Here is a 19,083-nt window from a genome sequence, read left to right on the forward strand (position 1 = left end):
ATTTAAAGTTCTAATCTTTTAATTTTTCTGTTTCGTTTCAGATCTAATTGTTTAGGGTTTTCGTAGGAGTTTCTCGTGACTTGGCAACTCGATCTTGGTCCGCGCACAACCCCGTATCATTTGGTATCAGATTTTGGGCGTTTTGGGTGTTCTTGGTTGATTTCTAAACTGATCTCTATTTTTTAAATTACAAACAGCAGTTTTACCCAGAAAAATTTTCGAAAAAAAATCATTTGAGTGGGTAAACGTTTTCTGATTGATCTGAAATTTTACATACATATTTTTGGCACTGTTATTGAATATACAAAAATATTTCCCGCAAAAAAATAAGTTGAAGAAGTCAAAAAATTGAAAAAAGACGAAATCCAATAAAAAAATTAAAAAAATATTCAGCGGGTTGAATTTGGTGACCAAAATTTCCAGATCAAAAATTCAATATATAAGGACACTCCAGATTTAATTTCGTGATTTTTGGAAGTCAGGAACACCTCGAACGAAGTTGTCAAGTTACTCCGCAGTTTTTCGGGTTTTCTGTTTTCAGCAATTTTTATTGATTCTTAGCTGTAGGTTTTCATTTGTTTCCCTTTATTCTTCCTTTACGTTATCTAACACCTTCTTGTTTCTTGTGTTAGTAGGATTTAAACGTGTGCACAACTTCTTCCTCGGTGCAACACGAATCAATTGGTGTCTCATCAGTTTTTGGCATCCTAGTGCAAATTAGGATTCTTTGGTAGTTTGGTTCACACTCTCTAATTGGTTGATATAAACTCTGATAAAGAACTCACAAGATTGAATTCGACCTCATTGAGAATTTGATTTTTTCTTTTTGAGTGATTAACGGTGAGGTTTGATAACTTTTATTTTTGAGTGTTGAGTGTTTTGCAGGTTTTAAAAAAAAATGTCTACAGGTGATAATACTAGTGACATATTTAAAAAATTCCAACAACAGTTGGACGAACAGGCTGCTGCACTTCGAGCGTTGACTGCTACTATCAATGAGGTGCGGTTGAATCAAGAGCCTCAATATCGAGATCAAATTAAAGACGATGTGGATAACCAGCCTCCTGCTCATAGGCGCGCTCCTCGGCGTGTCCCTAGAACTGATTATGATCTTCATGATCGTGGACAACCCTCTTTGGCAAAACCAAAGAGCGAGCAGCAACGAGAACATCTCTTTCATACTCGCTGCCACGTACAAGGTAAGCTTTGTAGAGTTATTATTGATGGTGAAAGTTGCTCGAACATAGCCAGCACGACGATGGTGGAAAAGCTTTGCTTAACCACTACCAAGCATCCACGACCTTATCAACTACAAGGGCTTAGCAACGAAAGCCAATTTAAGGTCACTCAACAAGTGCGCATCGCCTTTTCTATCGGTAAATATCAAGACGAAGTCGTGTGCGACGTAGTACCTATTCAAGCCTGCCATTTATTGCTAGGAGAACCATGGCAACTGGATCGAAAAGTCACTCACGATGGTCGTACCAATAGGTATTCTTTCAAGCATCAAGGAAAGAAACTTACCTTAGTGCCGCTCACTCCGGAACAAGTCCATGAGGACCAAATCAAACTGAGAAATTCTGTTAAAACAAGTGAGGAAAAAGAAAAAGAGAATGAAAAAGAGCAAAAAGAGATTGAGAGTGAAAAGGAATGTAAAATAGAAAAGAAATTTGAAAAAGAAGTTGAAGAAAGAAGAGAAAATGAGTTAGAAAAAGAAACAAAAGAAAAAGACGAGGAAAGGGTAGTGAGGAATGTTTCCACTAACCAAGATATGAATTTTTCTTGTGTTGCTACTTTTCAGGTTCCTGAAAGATCGAAAGATAACTTTCAACTTCAATACCTCTCAAATGAAAGACGCTTTCATACGATCAACTTAGGCAAAGATGAAATCACACTACATGATCCCGAAGGTAAGCGAGGTAAGGAAATTTTAGAAACCGAGTCCAGTGCAGATTTGAAAATTATTGATAAAACTTTTGGTGACTTAGTTCTTAAAAGATCCCCTCATTTTGATCCGATTAATTGTTACTCTTCGATTGTGGTTGATAAAGTCATTACGAAAAGAAGCGTGATTTGTTATTCTCTTGAATTACCTTGTGTAAAATCCTCGAATTTGTCCAAATCTGTTTTGGAGAATAAGGTAACGAAATTTTCCAAATTTGTTTTCAATTTATATTCGTGTCTTAAACAGTTTATGTGGTTGTACATGAAGTTTGAGTTCCATTTGACAAAGGTTAACTCAACAACGGAGATTCGACTACACTATGCCCCCGATGAGCGAAGGTTTGTTTTAAATGAAAAAGGTAAAATTGACCCTTATTCTTCTGCTTATCGAGGTAAGATGCTTGAAACCTTTGAAACACTTTTGTACTCCTCGGATAGTGATAAAGATCGTGTTGATGAACACTTAGATCGAAACATGCTTGACTGTCCTATTTTATTTATTGATGATCTATCTGTTTTGATGGTTGATAAAAAGATTCTTGTTTTTGATAATGCATGTGTGAGTGAATCTATAGACCGTCGATTAATGCATGGTATGATTATGCAACTCTGTGAACCATGTGAATCTTTTCAAATACCTACTTGTGACGATTATGTTTACCATTTGATTTATTACTCGCAATTTATTCATGGTTTGTGGGAACAATGTGAGACGACTGAATGCCTTAAAACATGTCCATCTTTGTTTCAAATATTTGACGAGGCAGTGGTGAGTAAATTAGATTGTTTGCATGGTAATCTGAATCTGTCCATTCACATGCGTTATACCTGTTCTGTTATGCTTATGATTGGACTACAAGCTTGTTTCCGTTGCTATTTACTATCTCATGGCTATTCTTTTCAGTGGACTCAATTGCCATTAGTCCCGTTCGATAGAGGAAAGTCGAGTTCATTTGATTTTTTAGATTCGAGGACGAATCTTTTTGAGGAAGGGGGAATGATACGAGTCACAAAAGCCCAAATTCTTGAAAGCGAGGCCCAATAAGCAAATTCCCAGCCCAATCAAGAAATCCATCCATACTTAGTTGAAAATCAGGCCAAATTGTCAAAGTGGCCCAAGTTGTAAAGTTTTATTTTTATTTTTATTTATTTATTTATTTATTTACTTAGTTTAAATTTTTATGTCAATATTCAGTCCAAGAGTCCCAGATAAAATGACATTTGACCGAATTTCCATATTAAAATAATTAGGAGTTTTTTTTATTTTAGTTTTCTAATTAGATTAGGACTAGTTATAAGGCCTATTTAAAGGCATGGCTGTCCACCTTGTTAAACACTTATCATTATTATTAAAATTTCAGATTTGTTGAGAGCAGAATTTTCTTTGAGTTCTTCAAGGATTTTCTCTTGAGTTTTCTTTAGAAGTTGTTTTAACAATCTTTTTGAGGAGCCATCTTCAACCTTCTTCTTGCCATTGATATTCTTTGGAGGGGAGATTAGAGCCGTTTGAAGGGAGTTGTGAGATCTTTCGAGATTTCAAGGCTTCTTAGGACTTATCTTTCAATTTCTTACTGTCAATTCTTTCTTTATTTCTACTTGTGCTGAATCATTATCTAATCTATTTTCTGTTCTTATTGTGTTTTCAGCCTTTTTCTATCTTAAGGAATCAGCCCAAAAATCCCCAATTTCTAGGGTTTTTCCATACTCTTTTTGGGTGAAATTAGATTGTCGAAATTTGGGAAAAACTATCTTGGTGTTCAATTGGGCAGAATCACAATCTCCTTGAGGGTTTCAAGAACCCTAACACTTATTTCTATTCTCAATTTGATTCTTTGCTGTTTTGGGGATTTTATTTCAGATCTGGAAATTCAAAGTTCTAATCTTTTAATTTTTCTGTTTCGTTTCAGATCTAATTGTTTAGGGTTTTCGTAGGAGTTTCTCGTGACTTGGCAACTCGATCTTGGTCCGCGCGCAACCCCGTATCACTTAGGCTCATGATACTATTTGTTGGAACAATGGCAGCAGCAAAAAGAAACAGAACAAGATAGAAAACAAAGGAGGAAGAAACAAAAACAATTTACTTGCTCACAAACATGCAGCAAGGGAGCTAATGGCTGATAGCTCATTCAGCTCATTCATTCAACTAGAAAAACAACATATATATAGTCAAATACATCACCAAATACTACCTACTACCACTAGTTTTACTTTGAAACAAGTAAAACTTAACTTGCACACAAGCTGATTATGTCAATCAGCACCTAAAAACATCAAAACAATACCAACTTAGTTAATTTTCAACTAAGTAGCTTAACAAAGAAACTAAAGAGAAAACCTTGCTGTTACAGCAAGTATCCGTGCTGCAACATGTCATCAAGCTGCATGCACTTCAAACAGCAGCATGGTTGGCCAATTTCAATAGGAGCCAAGAGAGTATCTCCCGTGAATTGTGTACACCATTAATTCATCATTTGGAAGAAGGCATATCGCACTTCACTTTCAAACCCTTGCGGAATGACCATACTATATGTTGCTCCTAGATCGGAACAGGGAACGACCATCTTTTCATTGCCATCTTCCATGTGATAAACTAACGGGCATGGAGTTTTTAATTTTTAACAAGTCTTCCATTGTCTTCAGTGGGACAAGAGGAATCCTGGCAGCTCACATATTCACAGAAATGTTTCATGAGATATTCCAAGATACCAGATATAATGATGAGGCTCTATAATTCAAATTGGGGAAAATTAAAGGTAGGTCTAAGTTACTGGGATTCGGGTGTAAGTTTTGGATATTAGCATGTGCTGGATAAAAGTATTTTTCAAGCTTTTTCTTGTTCATGGTTGAATATGTCTGAAGTAAAAAATTACTGCAACCATTTTAGAAATATAACTAAATGATTTCACAAGAGGTAGAATTTTGAGAAAGAAGATTGTATAATCTTTGTATTTCTTTTCTATTGTATAACCTCTGTAAAATTACAGTATATATGTACAACTGCGATGCCAATATTTAACAGCTGATGATATTAAGAACAGTACCTCTAGTTTTTATCATACGCCTAGAGAGGGTTTCAAGGCCTTCTTCAATATCTTGGACGCTTAACTGTGAGCTTTGAAGCTCCTTTTGCACGTTCTCGACATGCTTCATGTTTTCAGATTTGATGCAGGAACGAACTGCAGCTTCAGCACTCAAAAATTTATTTGCTTTATGTTCTTCCTCGGACATTACTTTCTTCTGGTGCATTAGCTTCGAAAACAGCAACCAACGACTCAATTTTTTATTCTGCCACTAGCCTTGAAATAAAGGACAGTACAGAGCACGCTGATGGTAACCGCTTCTACATCTTTTAAGCCGCTAATCACAGCTCCATTATTGCCAAGAATACTGAGTTTATTCTGTATATGCTTCAAGTTCTTTAAGGCCTAGCTGATTTCCTTTTTCATGGCTTTTGTTGAAGTTGGCTTCCATGCAGGACAAGAAGTAGCACAAGGAGTAGACCATGCAGCTCAAGCCATGCATGTTGCAACTAGAGCCTATGTTGCTGATTTTGTTACTTTAAGGAAATATTTTGTTACGTAGTTAGATTTGAACTAAGTTGGTAAGATATTTGATGTAATTAGGAGCTGATGGATTGATAAATCAACTTTACTATGTGTGCAAGTTATATTTATCAATTACTAGGTTACTTAGTGGTGTTAGGTAAATGTTTATGTGACATTTGCTTATTTTGACTAGCTTATTAAATAGTATATGTAATGGCTTTATGCCTCAATTCTTTTGTAATTAAATCTTTTAGAAATTCTTCTTAATTCTCTGGGTTTTATTCAAGTTCTTAAGCTGATATTGAATGTTTTCCTCAACAAGTCATCAAGCCTTCTAGCTCAAGTTTATGTCAAATTTCTCCTTCTGTTCTCTTAGTTCTAACAATTGGTATCAAGAGCTCATTTCTTAGTGGATCTGTCATTTTTTTCAATCTTCAAAATCCTGTATTCATCCAGTTTCTCTCCAACTCCACCACCAGTGTTCAATGGTGAAGGCTACCACATTTAGATAGTGAAAATGAAGACCTACCTGTAGGTATTTGACTTGTGGGAGGTTGTCAACTCGTATGTTGAACCACCACCTTTGAGAGCCAACCCCACTGTGGCTCAGATCAGGCAGAATTTTGATGATAGAGCCAAGAGATACAAAACAATGTCATGCATCCAAAATAGTGTGTCAGACTTGATCTTCACATGAATCATGGCTTGTGAGTCTCCAAAACAGGCCTTGGATAAGCTTGAGGAGGAGTTTTAAGGGACTGAAAGAACGAGACAGAAAAACTCTTGAATTTAAGAAGGGACTTTGAAAATTTAAAGATAAATGAAGAAGAAACGGTAAAGCAATACTCAGAGAGGATCATGCCTGTTGTGAACATCATCAGATTGCTTGGGGACTAGTTCAGTGAAGCAAGAATAGTTGAAAACGTTATTGCAACCTTACCTGAAAGATATGAAGCCAAATTCTCTTCCATTAAAGACTCAAGAGATCTATCAGGCATCACTTTGACTGAGATGATCAATGCTTTTTATGCTCAGGAGTAAAACAGAGCTAGCAGAAAGGAAGAGCATCAAGAAGGTGCCTTCCAAGCCAAGAGCAGACCAACCTCAAGCTTCTCTGGCTATAAAAGGAAGAAAACTTGGTCAGATAAGCCTAGAAGAGATGGAGCAAGATATCCACCTTGCCTACACTATAGAAGGCTCAATCATCTAGAAGCAAACTGCTGGTTCAAACCTGATGTGCAGTGTAAGATCTGTAAGCAAATGGGCCATGTTTAGAAAGTGTGAAAAAACAAGGCTAAGCAGAAGCAAAACCAGCCTCAACGGCCTAGAGCTGAACCTCAAGTGGCAGAAGAAGGTTATGATCAAGAAGAGAAAGTCTTTGCAGTCTCTTGCTCAGCTGCCAGAAGAAAAGCCAAGAAAGGGTGGCTAATTGACAGTGGTTGCACAAACCACATGACTCCTTATGCAGCTATTTTCAAGAACTTAGAAAAAAAACATCAACACAAGAGTAAAAGTTTGCAATGGGCACTACATCAAAGCAGAAGGCAAGGGAGATGTACTTATTGACACTCCTACAGGTACCAAACTAGTTACTAATGTTCTGTTTGTGCCTAAAATTGATAAAAATTTGTTAAGGATAGCTCAACTGCTTGAAAAAGTTTACTCAGTAGTGTTTAAAGACAAAGAGTGCCTAATCAATGATCTAAGTGGATCCAAACTCATGTCAGTGACCAAGACTGACAGAAGTTTTATTGTGCATTAGAACAAAATTTTAGAAAGTGCCTACACAACTGTCTTAGATGAGTCTAAGTTGTGGCGTAATAGATTAGGCCATGCAGACTACAAGTCACTGGTTTAGCTGACCAAAAGGGACATGGTTGAAAGCTTCACAAAATCAGTTGAAAAAGAGGATGCTTGTGAAGTGTGCCAGCTAGGAAAGCAAACTAGACAAGCATTTCCTTTGAACAAGGCCTGGAGAGCTTCAGAAAAGCTACAACTAGTCCACACTGATGTGTGTGGCCCTATGAAGACACAATATTTGAACGGTAGAAGGTATTTCATCCTCTTCGTTGATGATTATTCGAGGTTTACTTTCTAAAGCACAAGTCAGAAGTGGCCTTAGTATTTTGGAAATTCAAGGCTGCAACAGAAACAGAATTAGGGTGCAAGCTGAAGACATTATGGTTAGATAATGGTACAGAGTACACTTCAACAATGTTTTAGAGATTTTGTGATGAAGCAGGAATCAAGCACCAGCTCACCAACACCTACACACTTCAACAGAATGGTGTCAATGAGAGGAAGAATAGAACCTTGATGGATATGGCTCGATGCTTAATGTTTGAAAGGAATTTGCCTAAGAATTTTTTGGTTGAGGTAGTTAACACTGTAGTTTACCTTTAAAACAGGCTGCCAACCAAGTCTTTTTTTCAAAAAAATCAATTTGAGGCCTGGTTTGGTTTCAAGCCATCAGTTGTTCACCTGAGGGTCTTTGGCTACAATTGCTATGCACACATTCCTACAGTCAGGAGAGATAATCTGGCAAAGAAGGCTCAACCTGCCATCTTAATAGGCTATAGCAATATGAAGAAAGGCTATAGGATTTACATCCTACATCTAACAGAGTTTTTGTGAGGAAAGATGTAGTGTTTGATGAGAGACCAAACTGGAACTGGGAAAAGAATGAGCCTGAAAGTATTGCTGAAAAGTTAATGATAGATCAGACTAAAGCTTATCATAATGATCCTGAAATGGATTGACTATGAGCTAGTCAGGGGAACCAGACCTTTCAGTGAGATATATACGAAAGCTGCTACTGTGGAACCAACTTACTTTGAAAAGGCCGAAGCTCAATAATGATAGAAGCAAGCCATGTATTTTTTTATGTAGCAACACATGTATGGAAATGAAATTATTTCTTTATTATTTCTACTACTTTTTTTAGCCAATACAATTCCTTTAGTTGGTTTTTCATCTCAACATGATGTGTTCATCTCTTGACCCACAACCAGTATCAACATTTTCAAATTCATTAATGTCTCTTCCTGTTTGCTATTCGATTTTGGAAACTAACAACCAGCTGGTCTTCTTTCATTGTTCTTTTGGCCCTGAGATAAGGGACAAAAAATTCCCAAACATGAAACAAGTCACGGTTTCAATCTCCTTTACCAAGTTCACCATGGCCTAGCTATCATCATCATCTCAACAAGAGAAAAACATGTTCTGTTTCCGAGCCCTTTACATTTTTCAATGAATTTTGGATATGGATTCTACTAAATTTGGTGCTTCATTGTTTATCTATCTTCTACTATACATACAAGTTCCAACTCTCTCTATATAAATATAAGTCCCATTACGAGGAATTTCAAACGTCTTCACCTTTATTCCTTATTTCCCATTGTAATTAAAAAAATTTCTTTTGTACTTTTCATTGCTTATTATTTTATCAAGTCTAGTTAAATTTCAGTCTAGCCTAAGGGTAACAAAAAATTGGTGTTGGAACTTTGAGATTTGAAACCTCACTTCATCTCATGTTTGCCTTGATAAACACTTTTTTCCCTAAAATATAAGAAAGATAATGATAGTCTCTTAGTATCGCTTTTGGCTTCATTTCGAGAGAGACTCCTTATTCGATGCTTTGAACAATACACGGTTGTTAAATATAACTCAATCTATAATTGTCATTTTATTTTATTGAAGAACAAATAGGTATGGTTTGATTGGGTGTGCAATTGTATGATGTCATAGGAACTAGCTATCTAATTTAAATGGTCTGCGCGATTTATAGTGTTAATTAAAGTCAGGGTTTTCTCGTTCATAAGGATGTCAAATAATTTAAATGTTCTCAGCCCTCGAAAACCTTGACAAAAATGAAAAACGACTATAAACATCTTCTGTCGGCACAATCTCTGTAACAACCCAACCCATTTCTTTGTGGTGCCGGAACAGTGATTTTAGGGCCATAAATCTGACGTATAAGTTAGAAAATTTTACTCTTTAATATTTACGAGTCAAATATAGTGTTAAAATAAAATTTGATTTAATGATTTATGTTAAATGAAAGAATAATTTGGTTCAAGTGGTATGCCCCTAAAGTCAAGTGGTTTTAGAAACTGAGGTATCGAGACCTCGTTTCTATAAATCAAGCTGTAAATATTTTATTAAGTTTGTATTAAAATTTGGTTAAGAAATTTTAAGGTTTAGATAGTTAATTAAGTAAAAAGGACTAAATCGTAAAGATTACAAAAGTGGAATTTTAATAGCTAAAAAGGGGCAAATGGTTTTGGAATCTATAAATAATGGACTTAAATGGTAATTAAACCATTCATTTTGATAGTGGACAATTATGGGTATTTTTTTGTTAATTTATAAGTTAATAACGTAAGGGTAAAATAGTAAGTAAAATGTAAATTAAATAAAACCTTAGATTGTCATCTTCCTCAATTTGGCTTGGTAGAACCGAAACACCATTGAAATAGGAATGAAGCTTTCGGCCTTGGTGAATTTTAATGCAAGGTGTGGTGTTTTTGCCCCGCTTTTAATAATCTTTTTGTTTTTGAGCTCATATTAGCTTAATCTAGCTAACTCGGAGGGTCATTTTGTAAAACTGTTAAATGTTATAGATTATGCCATGACTGGATTTGATATGCTTTTGAAGTTTTATGATAGATTGTTAAGCTTGGTTGTAAAATAGACATGTTTTGTTGAGTAATGTTTTATGCTTTTAAAGTTTAAGGACTTATTTATGAAAATGGTAAATTTCAAGGAATATATTGTGAATTTATGATAAATATGAGTTTTTATAAGACTAGGTAAAAATATCTAACATGAAATTTAGCAATAAATGATAAATTTGCAAGTTTCGAGTTTAGGGACTAAATTGTATAAAAGATAAAATATTGGGGGAAAATTTGTAAATTGTTAATAGAAGGGTTTAATTTCATAAAATTACTTTTTAGAATTCTGGAAATGTATTAATTGGGTTGAATTATTATTTAGATCAAGAAACATCTTAATTAAATTTAAATCAAGGAAAAGCTAAAGTTTCGGACTAATTATCGAGTCCGTTTTAGTAACCGTTTCAATCGAGGTAAGTTCGTATAAGGATTAAGTTATTATAAATTATTTTGTATGTCATGTTTATAATTACTATGTTATAAATAATTAGATTTACAATTATACAGTATTCTGGTAATATAGACCAGAATATGATGTTAATTAAATTGAATGACATAGTGCTTTGGTTTGGATAAAATAATAAAACGGGAATTATGGTGAAGGAATTGTATATTGAAATAAAAATATAATAGAAAGAAAAAATTAAGGTAAATGGATTTTGGATGGATTATTATGTATAACATGGATGATGGTATTGTATTTAATAATTAAAGTGAGTTATGATGAATTTATGAGCATATAAATTTCATGAATGGTTATATGAGAATGAAGATTAGAGATAAAGATATGGAAAGAGACCAGTTGAGCCTAGAGAATTCTTAGGATACAAATGACATGTAATTAAGAAGTATATGTATTGGGTGCTGGTCTTGGAGGTCCTACCGATGGCTGAGATCTAGCATGTGTTGCGGATTCTCCACAGCTTGTGTGAGCAGCATCGTTTAGCTACCGTCCTGACCCACAGCTCGTGAGAGCATTATTTAAATGTTAAAGGAAATGTTACATTTACATGAAAAGGTATTCCATGTATCCGATGTTATTCGAAAAGGTTCAACAGATAAGAAAGGTCAATGGAAAAGCATGTATGAAGACTTAATGTTCATATGATATGGAAATATTAATATGCATATACAAAATGAAAATGGATGATAATTTATGTTGGAACATTTTCAAATATTTATAGTATTCCAATAACTATAAATGAATGGGTGTAATTAATCAAAAGATAAATCTTTTTGTCATTGGTCAAAGGTTGTATCATTTGATTTTTTTTAAAAACAGTATAACTATTCAAACAATATTACTTGAATAATTATAAAATTAAATGAATAATTATTATTTATTTATTCATAAAGACACCTATTGAAAGATGTCTCTATGAAGAGACATGAAAATTCCTATAAATAGGAATGGGATTTCATTTGGAAATCACACTAACAAATTCTAAAATTCTTTCTTTCCTTTCTTCCTCTATTTTCTGATATTAGTAGATTATTCTATAAAGTATTACTGCAAAAATCCTTTGTAGAAATTGAGTTTCTTGTTATACATTACTTAGTGGACTATTCTCGTCAGTGCAAAGCGCAAATAGTCATTGGCTTCATTGTATCCTTGAGGTTAATTTGCTTGAAACTCTTTTGTACACCGAAGATAGGTGGGGGTGAATATAATCTTAAAGATAATGGCTTGATACATGCCTTGGAGCCTTGTCCTATTTTTTCTTTTTCTGTTCGAGTTCCATTCGTGTGTTTAAGATTTTCCTCACTGGAGATTTATACTAACAATTTATCGAGTAATGGATGAAATATGCATGAAATTCATTTATCTATATGTTACGTTTATAGATGTATTGTTTACTTACTATCTATTAACCATATGATTTCAATGGAAAGTATGTGTAAAGGATATATGTATGGGTGATGGATTATGGATAAAGCCTAAATGTTTATCAGTATATTCCATGAGTTACTTGGGATTTATATGTAATGATATATTTACTAACCTTATGAGGTGATGTGTATAGGAAAGGAAGTTTGGCTGTTTAATTTAATATGTTTGGTAAGTTTAAGTTTCACTTATACGAATTTACTAAGCATTAAATTCTTACGTAATCATTTCCTCTGTCTTGTAGATTATTGGAAGCTCAGCTGGTTGGAATATCGTAAGAGTATCGTCACACTATCTATTCGACATATTGGTATTTATGGTTATTTTTGTTAATGGTTATAAATGGCTTGTAATAGGGTTGAAAGGTTTGTTCAAGTGAAATTGCTTGTCTTGAATAAGGTAAATCTTGTTTATGGATATATTGCTTGTCTTGAACAAGCATTAAATGCTTGTTGTGCTTAATAAGGTAAATCTTGGCTTGAATAATAGTTGCAAATATGGGTGAATGAACCTTCAAGCATACTCCATAGATTCTAGATAGTATATGGTATGATGGCATGTTTTGGAATGGTTATTTTGGCATGGTTGGCATAGAGTTAAACTAGATCTTGTGTTTGAGATTTGGCAATATAGCTTTGTTTTAATTGAAGTTTTTTGGTATAAATGTGGTGCCTTTGAATGGCATATTGGTTAGAAGAAATAGGTTGATTGAAATGGTATGTTTGTATGTGTTTGAAGTGTGTATAGGTTTGTTTGAATGTATGCACAAATGGAGTGGTTGGTTGGGCAAGTTTTGGTCTTAAAATGGCTTATTTTTAGGGTCAAATTATGGAGCACACGGGCTGTCACACAGCCGTGTGACACACACGACCTGGCTACATGACCATATGTCATTTATTATATTTGGTGTAAGTTTCACACGGCCTAAAATACAGTCGTGTGTATCAAGTCAGTGAGTTACACGGTCTAGAACATGGCCTGCGACACGGTCGTGTGACCCAAGTCAATGAGTCACACGGTTTAAGACACGGGCTGGGAAATAGCCATGTGTCCCATTGTTCGAATACCACATGATCTAGGATATGTCACATGGCTTGGCCACATGACCGTGTGACCCTTGTTTTCAAAATTTTTAACTTTTTCTCAATTTTTTTGAATTGTTTTGAATTAGTCCCAGATTGATCCTGAACTATTTTTAAGGCCACGAAGACTCAATTTAAGGTCAAATGTGTACATTTGCTATGTTTGTAATGAATTTTTAGTAATTAATATTAAACGACATTATTAAAATGATTTGAAGTTAATTGTTCTGGTTGTTCGATAATGCTCCGTTACCTTAATCTGACGATGGAGACGGGTTAGGGGTGTTACATTTAGTGGTATTAGAGCTACGGTGTCATCGACTCTTGAACTGAACGTATCATGTATGGAGTCTAGAAATACATGCTATTTTATAACCCGAGATAGTGTGATATCTCCTGGCATGATTTGAAATAATTTTTCATTTAGATAAAAGATTATTTACAATTGAGCTAATTTCAATAATGCTGAAAGCAATATTCAAGTCTTTGATTAAAAGGTTGCTAATGATGAGCAAAAATTCATAAAGGTTAGAGTAGAGGTTCATAATGTTTATATTAATAATGAATGTTATGTTTGATGTGTATATATAATAATTAAATTTTGTGGCTTTACAACCTCCACCCCCTCGTCCACAAAATTCAAAATGAGTAATAACTTTCATTGTCAGAGCCAAGAGCTGGTTCACAAATACAAAAAAATTCAAGATGAAATATTAGATCTTTCCGAAGATTATTTGAGATGCACGACGTCACTACTAAAAGAAGTAGTTATTCACTGGTAATAGTCTTTAACTATTATGGTATCTAAAGAATGGGTTACCCAGGATTTCTTCTGAATTGATTACTTTAGTGAAACAGAATAATGTGGGACCACTGATGACTTTAGTAACCAGTGTGGTAGTGATCAAAATGTAAATAAACCTGAACATAGTCATTGAAGTCAAGTTTTTTTTTGTCAATAGTGGCATAGGCACTTGTTTTATATTCAGTTATGGTGTTTAACATATAAGGATGCTGGCTAAACATAATGTTAGGCAGAAATATTCTTAGTCGGGCTGAGTAATGATTGGCATTGCTTTATTTTTGGCATTCTAGTCAATTATGATTTGGTAGAGGACTCGATGGAAAAACTCATGTGTTGTTACTTTTCTGCTTCTACTAGTTGTTGCTCTGCTTTATGCATATAAAATTTGTGTTGTTTATGTCACAGCTGGTTCCAATGCGTCTGAGCGATATTCTCGTTCTAAATTTTTCTTTGAGGTATCATCAATTTCCTCAGCAATCAATATGCTCTTATTATGCCAAATGGTCTTCAATAGAAATAGCTTGGATGTGGACGAGTTTGTCCAAAAGGCTCATAAATTTGCATATTACAATGTATAAAAATGGGTTATATTCTCGGGAGTTTAGTAGGGCTTTACATCTTGGACTTCTTTACCTTGGCTTTCTTATTATTCTTATTGTCTACTCTATCGTATATGGTCCATCTGCAAAGGATACACATTGGCTTGGGGCTATTACATTTTTTACGGTTATAATTCTTGGTTGGATCATGGGAGCATGTTGATATAACTCTTAGCTTTTTAGAAGTCGTGTTGCTGCACTTGTTGTTGCTAGAACTATATGGTTTTTTCTCATTTTCTTTGGAGTGCATTATTGGTACTTGAGGCATTGTTTTAGCTATGCGGTTGTAGCATCTGTCTTATTAGAGCACTGTGATCCGTCTAAGAGGAGGTTTTCGTAAGAATGAGAAAAGTAGTTCTTCTAGTTCATCTGATGGTTGTGACTCAAGTGTGAAATGTAGTTATAATATTGAAGTAGGTCATTCTACAAATACTATTGGAGGTAGTAGTCAGAGTATGATACAATGCTCTGATACTAATAATTGGAATAGTCTTATTATGTATCCAACATCTAGCTTTCAATAAAGGATAAACAGTGACAATAGTGTAAACAGTGGAAGACAAAATTTAACATCACATAGCAGTTCTCATTACTCTAATGATCTTGAATTATGTCAACAAGTTAAATCTAGATGTTAGATTTCGTATGAACTAATACAATTTGTTATGACTTTTGATTGGTATTACGAGGGAATTATGATAGATTTTATGTTTGGATTATCTTGATGACAAGAAGAGAGATTTGCTTCGAATTGTTACTATCAAATTAAAGAAGTCGATTCAGTCTATTCCAGTTAGACCGGATTGACCACTCAAAAAGCTAGTTAAGATGTGTGTATATGAATTTATCTTTACATTCAGAAGTAAATTTCATAGAGTTATGGCACAACCAGATGGAAAGTCATAGCGAGAAACTCAGATTCTAGAATATATATAATACAAGGATATATCAACCAGATTAGAGATAGTCGGGAAAATGTTATTATGGGTTAAATTCGTTTTGATAATAGCAACTATTAGACATGTATTTAATTGATACTGTTTGAAGCTTTTTATGAATGGAATGTAGAACCCTGGTATGCTAGCCCCATCTGCTACACACCATCTCACAAATCATACTAGAGCATATATCGGATCATATCTTATCATACTAGAGCATATCATAAATCATACCATCATGATTTGTATCATATCATATCAGATTATATCATACAAAGTCTTACCCCCATCCGGTACACACCATCTTCGTCCAGCCAATCACACCAAATAGGACTACAAGAGTCCGTCCATCCAATCACACTAATATGTGGCAGTGTGCCACTCACATAAGTGCAGCTGAGCTGCCATATATATAAATTTGCAGTCTAGTCGCTATAATTGTAGTATAAACTACCGTATAACACTTCCACCATCATACCATAACCCACCCCAATGCATATGCAAAATCACGTTAACATACATACATATCACATAGGTTGTATGGCATGCATTCATAAACATATGTTATACGAAGTGTAACATAACACATAACTTATACAAATCATAGCATAACATATTACATAGTCGAATCGGATAGCTTATCAGAACAGATAACATAACACGTATAACACACAAGCTTAACTCACATACCTACTTATAGCAAACCATAACACATTATTATACTTATCGGAACTTATTAACATACCTCCAACACTTACTTATGTTTGTTTACAGAAACTTACGCTTTTCTAAGCCTACATAATGCCCACCGACCTAATTTTTGAGTCTTGTAAACGACTTCTAATTGGGCCTCAAAATTGGCTCAAAAGTCCCACACCACCCAAAAAGCTAACCCGTGTGGTCCACATGGCCATGTGGCACACAAGGTCTACTACACGGCTTGGCACACAGTCGTGTGGTAACTGGGTAGTTTCAAAAATAGCTCCTATTTCGTGAATTTTTCAAATTTCGAGCAAAAACTTGAGTTAGAATAACACACCTAATAGCTAGTACGACAAACCCCAAGTTTGGAACTCACGAAGCCCCAAAAACACTAACCTAACAGAAGCTATTAGCCATGCCTAACTCGCCGAAGAGACGTCATATGCACCACCCTCTCCTCCTATTGAAAAACCAAATTGATTAATAGTCGAATGTTTACAAAACACCACCCCTCTCAAATGACAAGAAGAAACTTACCACTGAAGAAAAAAATTGTAAAACTTACCCGTTAGAAAAATCAATGAGAAAGGAACAGTAAAGCAAGAAATGAAGAACAATGTCAGAGAAACTACAACAAACCAAAATTTTCTAAAAAAGAAAGAAAAAGAGAAATGGAAGAATGAGAGAAAGTTGAGACGTGAAATAAGAAGAGTGGAAGACTGGAAGAGATTATTAGGTTAAATCAAACTACCCACATCCCACTAAATCCACTAACTAACCACCTATCAAATTCCCTCATAGTTAAAAATAATAATTTTCACTTTACACACATAAGGATTCGAACACGAGATCTTTAGGTAAGCTGAAGCCTTACCACTGAGCCAGCAAGCTTATTCTTGTCATAGTTGAGTGAAAATAAATTATAAATCAGATGTTCAAAGATAGAGGTTTAGGCAAAATAGTAAAAATTCAAGGAAAAGATTCAAACCCGAAACCTCACACACATTATTCACATCTCTTAACCATTGATCCAGAACAAATTACTTGATAAAATATTCACAATATTAACTCAAAAATCAAGGCTTAACCACTCTTGGTTCCACTAACCCAATCCTTCTAACCTAGTTTTTGCGATGTGACAATAAGGATTTTAATTAGAAAGAAAGTTTAATTAATCAACCTAATATTAACTCAAAAATCAGGGCGTGACCACTCTTGGTTCCTCTAACCCAATCCTTCTAAACTAGTTTTTAGGATGTGACAATAAGGTTTTAATTAGAAAGAAAGTTCAATTAATTAACCTAATATTAACTCAAAAATCAGGGCGTGACCGCTCTTGGTTCCACTAACCCAATCCTTCTAACCCAATTTTTCGGATGTGATAATAGGAGTTTTAATTAGAAAGAAAGTTGAATTAATCAACCTAGAGTCTGTTGCTCTTACTTTCGAAAGAGATATTAGCATAATTTAGGGATTTCTACTGATCAAGATACTAAGTGAAGAAATTGCGTAATTAAGATTGATAATTGGTTCGCGATGGAATATGCGAGTGTACATAGTCGTTATCAAGTAATAAGTAAGTAAAAGAGTTATCGTCTCCACAAAGACTGTGCCTATTAATCAAATAAATAAAAATTATGAATTTACAAGTTGGTAAAGAAAACACAATAATTTGGGGTGATAGATGTTAAAATTAAATTAATTAACTAGATGCAAATTAGTTAGCTTTTAAATCCATTTCAATTAGGGAAAAATGTTATTGATCGATTGACCATTCGAAACCCACAAATCATGAAGCGTAAGTGCAATTAAGAGTAACTAGTTTGCTATATCGATATAGTTGTTGGGTAAAGGTTATGAATTGATTAAATGAAGGAATTTAATAATTAATTAGCTACTTATTTTCCAGTATATTATTGAATTAGGTGCTAACCCAAACGCCCCAAATCATCCGTAAAGGCGAAGAACGATTGTACGTACGGTTTGCATTGATACAGTGTAAGGAATCTAACTAGTTTGGATTCATAAAATAGTTATAATTTCAATGATTTTTTTTGAACTCATAAGTGGGTGTTTGGGGGCTAGTTTAATGTTAAATTTATTGAATTTATACTGAATTTTGGTTTTGGTTCGTTTAAGGAATTATTAAGGAAAATTGGAAGATTCGCTAGTGTGTTGTGAGGAAGCGAAAAATAAGGTGTGGGCCGTAAAGTCATAAAATTGTTTGAAAATATTAAATATCATGTTATATTTGATAAATTAGATTGTTGATTGGATTGACTTAATAGCCCAATTATTGATTTTGTGAGTGGCCGAACCAGGTATGTTTTGAGCCTTAAAAGATTGACATGTTGGCAAAATTGTTAGTTTGATAGTATGAATGTTTTATTGAGTTTGTAATTGCATATTTGAGTTATGAGATATGAGAATGTCTGACTAAATGATATAATGTGTTGAGATATTAAGCTTACGTATGATTTAAATACATGGGATATTTGTGATATTGTGTACTGAAAAGGTTGCTATTTATGCACAATGAAAATCCGTAAAGTATGTGAAATTGAACGATATTGATTGATACCAACTCAATGGTAATTTGAAAGATTGGAACACTGTTTCCATTTACTAAAAGTATGTGATTATTGATGGAATGTTGAGCATGTCAAATAAATGTGAAAAGTATTGAGATATGATTATCTATGAGATTGTGTGACATATTGCATATGCATTGGGTTGAGATTTTGTGGTTGATGGAGGAGTTCCGTGGAGTACCAGCGGCATATTAAGTCTGCATTATTTGTAGCCAGTGCACTGCATCTAGAGTACTGAGGGGAATGGTGATTTATCACATTTTTACTAGCAGCTTGTCTACATTTTTACTGGCAGAATTTTCCCCATATTGTT

This window comes from Gossypium hirsutum, chromosome D12 (genome assembly GCF_007990345.1).
Source record: "Gossypium hirsutum isolate 1008001.06 chromosome D12, Gossypium_hirsutum_v2.1, whole genome shotgun sequence".
Lineage (NCBI taxonomy): Eukaryota > Viridiplantae > Streptophyta > Magnoliopsida > Malvales > Malvaceae > Gossypium > Gossypium hirsutum.